Consider the following 11,003-nt stretch of genomic DNA (forward strand, 5'->3'; position numbering starts at 1 on the left):
ATCATAGGGCAGGTATCCTGACTGACGCCACAAGCTATGTGCCCCTCGCTTAAACATCTCCGAAGCACTTCTCTGACACGCCACAAAAAGACTATTAATGTCTTGAGCCTTTTCGACAGGAAAAATGTGCGCGCCTTGCATAAAGAAAAAATGCACAGATGATCACACATTTAGGCACACTGGTATACAAAGATGGGAGCAGGCATAAGTGATTTTGTGGGGGAAAAAACACACAAAACAAAAATGCACACATACCTTTTAGCTGTCCAAGAGCTCGAATACTCGTGACAGGTCTAATTTCTGAAGCCAGGGAATTACTAATTAACTTAAGCTTTTGGCTCTCTATTTAATTAGAGAGGGCTCCAAATGAACTTTAGACCAAAGCCATTTGCTTTTTAAACAAACCCCCTTTTTCTGACAGCTGTTGTGAGTTTGCCCTCTTCTCACAAAAACCACAAGGAAAGCACAGTTGTTATTTATGCCATCATAGGCTCTTTTTCTGGTTACCGTGGGAGGGAAGAAAGAGAATGGAGAGGGGGGTGGGGGGATGAGCAATTGAGTTGAAAAGTGTACATTTTAATTGGATTTCACTACAAACAAACAACTGTCAGATGTAATTAGCGTGGTTTTAGATTAGCACCATAATATTCCTTTATCAAATAAACACCATGTCACGCAAATCCAGGGCCAGCCCGCTGAGAAGGAACCGAGATTAAATGGACCCATTACCCCGCCGTTCGCTGCAGGAAATAACCACTATTAGATATAATGACACAATAACATATTGAAATCAAACATGTAAGACCAAAAAAACGTCTCACTGTGTCTGTGTACTTCCTGTTAAACAATCAACATAAAATAAAGGTGTCTTTCTCTGACTGTCTTTCTCTTTTTTCTCTGTATGTGTGTGTATGTGTGTTGCGTTGCCCTTATTGTGACAACCAAGGGAGTGTGGAGGTCAATGACAAGGCAGCTGAAGACCAGGGTCAGCAATATCTCCTCCTGTTTTATCCATGTTTTTTTTTTTTTGTTCTCAAAGAGGTCCATTCAAACAGATATAGTACGGATCTTATTTTTTTTTAATTAGACATGTATACCAAAAAGGGAAAAGGAATCACTGTGCTCTGGTGTTTTTATAAAATATCTGCTGCTACTTTTACAATAGTACAAAAAGGATGAGCCTCTCCGACAAGCCAAAAAGAACACCGGCCCATCCATCACCACATCTTGACACTTGTTTAGGGTATTGTGTTAAAGAAGAGGTCCATTCTTCAGCCATACTTTGCTTTTTTAACAATTTCTCCAAAGCCTTCCTATATCTCCTCATCTAAACTGGGATGAAACACCGCAAAACTCCCCTCTTTATTTAGTCTAGGGGCAGAGAGCTGATACATCAGTGAAACCGCTTACAAAACCGGCCCTGTTAATACCTACAATTTCATATACAAGAACATTCCTGTGCCTGCTCTGCTCTTCTTCTTTACTGTCACAGAAAAAATTAGTCTTATTTTTTTTCTCTTTTTAAAAGCAAATAATTTAAGATTATTCCATGGCTGGTGCCAGGCCAGAAAAAAAGAGGCAGGGTTTGAGAGGGATAGTGTTGGCTGGAGTCATCTCGGGGGAGTTGTGGAGACACATGTTGGCTTGCCCGTATTAGATCAGAATGAGACCCACATTGGAAAAGGGAAATCGGATTCTTTTAATACTTTTCATCTATCCCTGTAGTTACTAAACGGTCTAGAGAATAATTCGTATTACAGTGTGTCAATGTGGGTGGGAAATTAGGACCTTTTGAAAAAAATGTTTGAAATTGTATTAAAGTTTCCATACTGTTAACAGAGTCAAAGAAGTGTTATTATTATTATTGCTATTATTATTAATAGAATAACTGAGAAGGTCTCCATGCAACTAGGGCTAAATTCGTTGGTAAATTGGTCTCATCTCTCATTACACTGTTTGTTTAAGGCCACAAGTCATGCATAATTAATTAGTCATTTATTCCCCAACGAGCCCTGCCAATGGCCTTGATATCTACATGTTATTGCCTTCAGGAATACCACATGCCAATCATGTTGCATATGAGAAATACATGCATACACGGGCATGTGCACTTGCTGACAAACATGTAACTGAACCAAAGAGAAACTAAGGCTGATTTAATTCATTCATATTATCCTATCATCTCATCTATACTTTTTTATTTCCACTGATACACAGTATTACTCTCTCTATTTCTCCAGTTTTCCTTGTCTATTAATGTGCATTTGTCCTGTGACTGGGCTCTCTGCCATTTCAATCCCCGCCTTTGTCTTTGGCCAACGAGGAGGGAGAATGTATCATTTGTCACGAGACGTCTTGTGCTATTGTGGTGCATCTTTTCTCAAACCTGGAGAAACTTAGTCATTCATCTACTTCCGTCTTAATTCAGAGCTTGTCTCTTTGTAACTTCTCTTTGGACGAGGTAGCAGCATATTTTCTTTTCTGGTTTTGTGTTTACCTTGCCAGCTTTTAAAGCAATTGAAAAGACTTAGGAGAGCAAGCGCAAACAATTGTGGCATATAACCTTTTCTCCTGTGCATTGTTTTGTTGGTATGTACAAGAGGGACACACCTTCCTAAAAATAAAAGCTTCCTGAATGCTTTGTGTTGAATATCTAAAATGAGGACTTTGTGGCACTTGGACATGAAAGGCTGTGTCCTTCATAGTGACTGCATTAAGCAGTACAGGCGACAAGCAATGTCGGAAAGTGGCCCACAGCATCAAGTGTACACCGATTTACAGAACTAAAATAAGTATAGTTACATTATGTACAATAACGTACAAGGTTAGAAATGTCAGTGAGAAGGGAGTTTCTCTTTTCATTGGAATAGTCCAATCACTGTTTGCGGTTAACTCTCCTCCTCCGTACCTGACTGCCAGGCCACAGGAAAGAAAGAACATCCAGAGATGCAAATGAAAGACGAGACAGAAAGCAACAGAGAACATTAGACAGAGACGCCAACAGAGATCCACAGAGAAAGCAAATCAGTGAGACAATACGAGAGAAAGAGAGAGGCCTCATTTTTTCAACAGCCTATTTTATTTGACCTAAACCTGAGAATATTAGCCACCCCCAGGGCCCACAGGACCTCAGATCAAACAGAAACAGTCTCAAACACACGGCTCCGATTGTTCTTTCCCCACCCTGCAAAATCCCCCCCCCCGCCCCTTTTCCACTTTGAAATGAAAAGAATAAACATATTATTCTAAATGAAATGCCCAGACCCATGTTTTTCCATGGCTAATATCCTGTATGAGATGACTGATGCAAAATAGGCAGGAGAGCCTGAGAACGGGACGGAGCACAGAGGGAAGAGAAAAATCCCCCTTTTCCCTTAAGAGACTGATGAAGGTCTGGCGAGATGGGAGAGAGACAGACATAGAGACATGAGAGAAAGAGAGAGAGAGAGAGCGAGCGAGAGAGAGAGTGATAGAGAGAGGGTAACGCAATCCTAACTGGCGCAGGACCAACAGCAACAAAAACATTTAGATAACCGCGCTCAATAATGAACGATTTCAATGAGGACAAAAATTACATTTCCTACAGATAACATGCCCCTTCCCATAACAGAACCCCTGAAACCACGTCATGCTCAACAGTGGTGCACTGGAGTATTATGTTAGGGGAGGGTTGTAGTAACTATATTAGTATCCTTTTACCCCGCCAGAGACAGTACTTTACTGGTTGTAAGTATAGAGTTGGCAGAGCTACGAGAGGCAGGGAGAAATATAGACCCTGTATGACAACTCGACTAGCTTCACTTGAAAAGGCAACTATAACACTACTGGTGGCACGGCTCAAACGATTACCGATCTGCAATACACGCTACAAGGGCCACTCAAAACACTCCACATACACAAAACCGAGGATCGCTGCAGCACACTTGATCCTCACAGGTGGTGCAGGTCACAGCGAGAACATCATCCCCATCTTTCCCATCCGCTAAGCACTCACTTCCTTTCATGGCAAAGTCTGTCAAGTTGTTGAGAGGGGAAGAGGCAAGAAAAGAGGAGATATAGCGTGGAAAGGAGGCAGAGAAAGAGAGAGGGAGTCTTTGTCCTCCTCCACTCTGCTTCAGCACGTTTCCTCCTTGGGTCTGGCCAGCATTAACATATGAAAGGCAAGGGAAGGCGTGCAAAAGGTCAAAGAAAGAGGATCCTGTCCAATGAGAGACAACAAAAACAGGCCACACCGGCCTTTGTGGCGTTCATGTTCGCCACTACCCAACCTCGCGCCCCTCCCTCGACCCTGGATCATTTCCATACGCCAGATGCAATAGCAATGATGACGGTTGAACATAAATTACTCACAAAGTCGAGTCGGGTCATATGGAAGTCACGGTGGCAATTTTAAGCTGCGTCACCACCCTTGTGCCCCCGCCTACCACCACTAACAGAGCTCGCACAAAATTTTTTTTTTTTAAAAACACACACCTGCCTCTCAATTCCACTGTTCCCTCTGCCCAGACAGTATCCGACCAAATCCTTAGCAAACATCTCAATAGGAAGAAAATGTAAGAACAGTGTAGTTTGATTTGATCCATGAAAGCCGCTCCCTTCCTTCCATGTAAATGCTACCTGAGCCACATCCATCCACTACATAATTGCACACTTCAGTGCTTTAGGGGTGCAGTTTAGTATATACATGGAGGCTTAGGAAGCTAGGAGTTTACCACAGTTACTCTATTATCATACATATTGCCTCACATGGCAGCTTCCATTTGTTGGCATCCAAACAAACAGCCCAAAACACAAGGCTGGTGTTTCCGGGGTCCTCTCCAGCAAACACAGTCCTCTACCGGCCACAGCGGCCAGAGACAGAGGCACTGGAGGGGAGAGAGGGAGGGATAAAGAGAAGAGGGGTAGAGCATTTCATCTCTCTTTCATCTCTGTCACCCAGTCAAGCGTTCAATGCCCCATTCAGCGCCTGCCCAGCATTATGCAAAATAATGCTAATCCCCTTTCCCGTGCTTTCACACTTGTATAAACCGCCGTTCCTGCCTCTGAAAAGCAATTATATCAGTTTACATTCCTGTCAAAAAACAGGATTAGCATGCAAGTACTAGTAGCACCAACTAGGCCCAATCTCTATCCACCTTTGGCTAGCGGGAAGCACAGAGAATTAAATGTTTGTCCACCCTCCCTCTTAAAAAAGAAAGTCCTGCTGCTTGGTTGGGGGTAGCTATAAAGATGTGTTGTAATTTGATATTTGGTTGGAATGGAAAGAGGGGCTGAACATTTTTAACAGGCAGAACTTCTTGTCACTGTTATTTAGGCCCAAGCTTTTCTTTGCCGGAATATCAGTCTTGTATAATAATCAAAAACAAATTCAGCTATGTCGCTACACAGGGCCATACCAGACTCACAGTCCCAGTCTCGCTTCACAGACAGCAGTGTGTTACACATGTGACACACACAGACTAACACACGACACACAGCTGAACTGCTGTTGTCCCATCCGACACATTGCTGCCACATGCGCACAACCTTGCCCATGCACGAGTGCTCATGCAAACACACACTGAGCAGACAAGGAAGGATGGCAGAGTATTTTTCAATATGCAAATGCTCGTACAAGCGGAACGTGTGTAAATAGGAGTCATTGTGTGCTGGATTAATCTGGACATTCGGGCCTCTCTCTCTCTCTCTCTCTCTCTCCCTCTACCGCTCTCATGTTGGGGGGGGGGTAGAAGGATGCACACCCATCCTGACTGACGACAGATCAGGGGACATTAGTCAGCACAATTAGCCAGGTCGTCATGGCGACTAATGAAATTTGGCAAAGCGGCCAGCCAGGGACTTAAATGAGCTAGCTGGTTATGTGCTAGCATGGGGGGCTGGCTGGCTGGCTGGCTGGCTGCTGGCTGGTTGCCTTACATACACCCATTATTCTTTTTTTCTGCCGTGGTGGTACAATAGAGTCACTTGTATCTCAGCCGATACCCACCGGCGGTACAAGCTCTCCGCCTGGCAATTTGCATATGTTAATATAATTAAGTGCTAATTACACTAAAACTCGAATATTCACAAGTACCCTCCCTGGGAGCTACGGAGGGGCTTGATCTCGTTCCAAGTCTTTAACCCTCCTCCGCCTCTTGCTCAGTGTGTGTGATAGAGAGAAAGTGTGTGTTAGCGGTGGTGCCCCAGGGCTGACAAAAAAGCCCCCCTCTTTGAGACATAATGCTGAGCTGTTGCGGACTTCTTAGCTTCTCCCCCTACAGGCCTCGCTGAGCCAGGAGCCGTTGACACACTACTACTGCAGACCGTCACCACACACACACACACAAACACACACACACACAAAATAACCAAGAGAATATCACAACTTGGTCTATCTAAAATATTCAGCTGTTAGATAGCTCTTTGCATCAAAAACTACATGCTTTGAACAGTTGCATAATACATGTTGCATAAAACACTGTCTTTTAATCCTAAGGCAAAAGTGTAAAAGAGAGAGAATTTTATAAAGACAACTTAGCCAATCACAGGCAAATACGATGATCCAGCTTGGAAACCTTAAAATTGAGAATTTATTTTTACTTTGTAAATTCAACCCCCCACCATTTGTGTGAGGAGAATACTGGATACGTTCAATATTGAATCTCCTCAACACTGGTGACCAGAATGATAGCAGTTATTTAAGCCATAGTTAGAGACAAAAAATCTACATGATTCCCCCCAGTGAGTATGCGTGTATGGATGTGAGAGTGAGTGTAGGCCTGCCGTTTTGATAATGGAGGACAGGCAGTTGTGCTTTTCACATCGTAATGGCCGTGAATCAGGGAGGAAGCCAAGCGGTCGTGCTACAATTAGAGCTCTTTTGTGCCTCTTCCTCTGTCTCTTTCTCCCTCTCTATTCGTGTTTTCACTCGCTGACACTCTCCCTATCAAGGGTATGTTAAAATAGTCTACTCTGCTCTGCTCTGCTGCAACGGCTGAATGGAGAGGGGAATTGTGGGTCTGAGTGTTGGGAAATTCACACTGTGCTGCTGGACACGAACGTATACACGCACACGCACACGCACACACACACACACACACACACACACACACACACACCAGATGGTACAGGAAGGAGGATTAAATAAACACACACGCACAGACACACACCTGACAGACGCCTCTGTGTGCACTGTCCCTTAATGAAGGTCTATGGGGAGTCAAAGGGTCCAAGCTCGTTTACTTGACTCTCAATGAGATGCAGCATTATGACTATGGTAATACACCCCTCCCTTCCCCAATAATCATACACAGGTCATTGTGTCGGAGTGATTCATTTCTATCGCACACATACGCCAGATGTTATTACGCAGGAGAGTAAATCTCTCCAATGGATGTCAATGGGCTTCTATGCAAAAGAGGCAAAAAGTGGAGGAGAAAAGAAGAAAAACTGATATTGTTATAGCAGTTTGGCGTGTAGTAAGATATACTGTTCACTGAAGCATGACGTCTCGTAATGCAGGTTTGGATGTAGCTCTGTGAGTGTGTGTGTGCGTGGGGGGCGTCTTTGAGGGGGGGGGGAGCTCCCCTTCACTAATACCTGCTACTCGGATTACCACAGCGTCTCAAGTATTCAACTGGACTCATATTTTCCCTTTCTGCCCTTTTAGTCAAATTGGCTGTCTTTACACTGTAAAGCGGCGATATAGCCCTCCTTACTACGGGCCTATGGGGGATCCACGAAGAAGAACATTAAAATGCAGCGATAGCCTTGTTGCAAAGCCCCTCTCTATTTCTTTCTCTCTCTCCCTCTCTCTTTCTGCAGCAAAGGCTTCTAAATCATCCAGCCTCCTCTATTAGACGGGAGACTTATTGAGGTAGAAACCATAAAAAATGAAGAAGGGAAATTTAATCCCTGAAATATTGATTTGCACATTAATATCAGATAGGCAGAGGGCAATCTAGCCGGGTGGAAATGACACATTGTCGACCCCTAGGAGAGGCCCGAGCCAATCTTCTAGCTGCATGTGTCTTGGGCCCAGGAGTTATACGACAGACTCAGCCCCTGTCTCCCTCTCCCTCTCTCTCTCCTCCTCCTAGTACCCTCTCATCCCTCTCGCCCCACCACCCCTCCTTCCATCCGCACCCTTAATGAAGGCTGCAATGCTGAAAATGCATTAGCTTTTAATAATCAAGAAGCATTTTCAAGCCAACAGCTATTGTCCTCCCAGGGCTGTCATCCCATCGCTCACACTATATGTTTTTGTATCCCTCCCCTTTACTGCCACAGGGAAAAATGAACGTTACAAGCTGCTTAACTAACATGCAGAGATATACACACCCAGCCTTTGATAATACTAAGACAGCACGCACAGAAAAACAAAAACAAGGGGCCTGGGATTCTGCAAACAAAAACCTCAAAAACTATCTCATTTGCAAGACAAGAAAATAACAGTGATTCTGTTATTATAGAGTGAGACAATACCATCATTAACTGATGAAATTCAATGCAATTAGACAGGATCAGCTCCTCTCATAATTTCACTTTAATTTTTTTTTTTATTATTAGGCCTAAGCTGCATTTTGGTAATGTGCAGATGCAATTAAATCGTCTGACGAGAGAGAAGATCCATCCTGTCCAAAAAGCATCAGTGCTCGTTTAACAATCTATAAAATTGATCGGATTTAACATGTAATTGAGAGAAATTCAGTAACATTTTTATTTAATTGAATTTAGCTTTAAAATGTATATACCACCTTGTCTTCACGTATATTATTAATAACAATAATAGCAATAACAACAATAATCATAATAATAATCATAATAACCATAATTAGTACTATTTTATTATTATTATTATTATTATTATTATTATTGCTATTACTATTAATAATACAATTCATTAATTCTGATAATTAAAGCAGTGATAACGGTCCGTATTTGCTGTTTGAGATTCTACAGAAAACCCCGTATTTTGATAAAAAAGTACGCACAATGCATGTACAAAAAAATTGCACAGTGTATAATACAAACACATAAGTACAAAAACTGCTTTAAAATGCTATCTTTCCTGGAATAAATGCGTTCTGAAATCCATATAAAAAAAGCCAGAAAAGCCGTGAATAAATAGAGACAGTCCTGTAAAAAGGTCCTGAACACCGTTCATTTGGATCGTATACAGTCTCTTCACGCACACACTCACTACACCATTACATACCCGGGTTGGAGACTGACTGGCCCCTTGGCCCTGATGTTTTGTTTTTTTTCCTCCCGTGCGATCGATGTCCCCCCTGTCACTGTCGTGTCCCAATCCAAGCCAAGTCTACCTACCTACCTAAAAAAAACAGCCATCGGGGTGCAAAAATACCTGAGAACCCCTACCTCTGTGCTCTGTCTCCTCTAAATAGATACTAAACACCAATCGGCAACTTAAAGAAGATGTTGAAACCCGCATCTTTGGGAATTAACATACGGAAATGATAAACCCACCGACGCGGATGGGGACCGAGGGTGGAAATGGAACTTGCAGACTATGGATGAAAGCCAGAAAATTAAATTGTGTTAACATCAATAAATAACACCAGAGTATGACTTTTGGATACATTCTGATGTTTCAAAGGCCGGTAGTAAAGAAAAACAGGAGTCCCAGGAGTTGGCTGGCTCTAAAGGGACTCGCCGTGCCATCAGTTGCCCAACGATCGCTCTCCCTCCTGGGCGACGCAGCCACCCACGCCTCGGTAAAGTGAGACTACTTTTTGAGCGCAGCAGGTAAAGATGTACGGAATATGATCGGCAAATGCAAGTTGCTTTTGTATCGATCATTTAATATAGTTAACACTTCGACTCTTTTTTTTAAAGATATAGCCTACTTGTTCGCGAAGGGGATCGTGTCGAGAGACTGATCGTCAATTTGTCTTTGAATGCCTGGAAGGGGCATGGAACCCCATGTGTTAAAAACTGACTTTGAGCGCTGCGGTGCATCCGAAGTATCTCTTCAAATGAAATATCTCATGATTGGGGACTGGAATAAGGAATCGGGAAGTGAGGGGGGGGGGGACATCAAGCCGGAGCCCTCGACTAGAAACAAGCTCAAAGCGGACATGTCCGAGGGATCGGACTCCTGGAAAGGCAACACCACATCCGCAAAGCCACAAAAGAGGAGAAACGCTCGTCTCGCCTCGCTATATCTAACGTGGAGTATTCAGTGTATCTGTCCACCACACAGTCTCCATAACACTAGTAAAATCTTAGCAAAAGGCATGTTTGGACGTGATATCCTACTGTAATTGCACGGACACATGCGTAAGAACGCCTCCGACCCTGTCAGTCGCTTGTTTTATTTTAACCAAAGCGTCGGAGTTGCACTAACATCACGATATCCGCCTTTATTCTAGACCAAAAACACCCAGCACCTGTTATCCAAACAGCCCCGATGTCAAAGATCCACCAGCGAGATAGATAATCGATACCCGACCCCTAAATTTAACACACACCCCAAACTACTCAATACAAGTTAAAGGGAGAGGTGGAAAGGAAAAAAAACTTACTTTCTTCCCCCTCCAAAGCCGTCACCTCCGCTTCTCTCTTTGCTCTTGGGTTTATAAAACAGTCACATCCAGCGGCTTGCGTAATTGGACAATCAAAACGTGGAAAACAGGGGAAATTACAATAATCCTCCAACTTTATATTGGGAAAAGGGGGTAAAACCACAAATGTCAAGCGTTTAGAGAGCTATCCCTTATTTTGGTTCCGGTGGCGGTGAAACGACGTGTCGACGGGCTGCCTCGCTGTTTCTCTTGTGGACGGGGGTCGGGAAACGGAGGAAAGGAAATGAAAATCCGATATGTCTTTATTCTGCTAATTATTATCGTTTTAGCCCTGTTTAAAAAAATGGCTGATTAAGTTGAGTGCGCATGTCTTTGTGTGTCTATTTCCCGATATGCACTCTGGGAATGGGTAGAGAGACACAGAGAGAGAGGGCGAATGAGAGAGAGAGAGAGAGAGAGAGAGAGAGAGAGAGAGAG

At 43.4% G+C, this 11,003-nt stretch overlaps 1 protein-coding gene across 3 annotated transcripts in view; it reads right to left on the minus strand.

The window, feature by feature from the left end:
• Positions 1–11,003, minus strand: part of zfhx4 (zinc finger homeobox 4) — an 86,197-nt gene that overhangs the window by 71,642 nt on the left and 3,552 nt on the right. Inside the window, exon 1 of one of the 3 annotated variants that reach the window (XM_032503451.1) lies at positions 10,527–10,926. The exons of 1 other annotated variant lie outside the window; for it this stretch is intronic. The gene's annotated coding sequence lies outside the window, so the exon portion shown is untranslated. Of the gene's footprint in view, positions 1–9,196; positions 9,331–10,526; positions 10,927–11,003 lie in introns of those variants that run through there. One more of the 3 variants, XM_032503455.1, reaches the window with a different exon arrangement.

The sequence above is a fragment of the Etheostoma spectabile genome, chromosome 22 (assembly GCF_008692095.1).
Source record: "Etheostoma spectabile isolate EspeVRDwgs_2016 chromosome 22, UIUC_Espe_1.0, whole genome shotgun sequence".
NCBI lineage: Eukaryota > Metazoa > Chordata > Actinopteri > Perciformes > Percidae > Etheostoma > Etheostoma spectabile.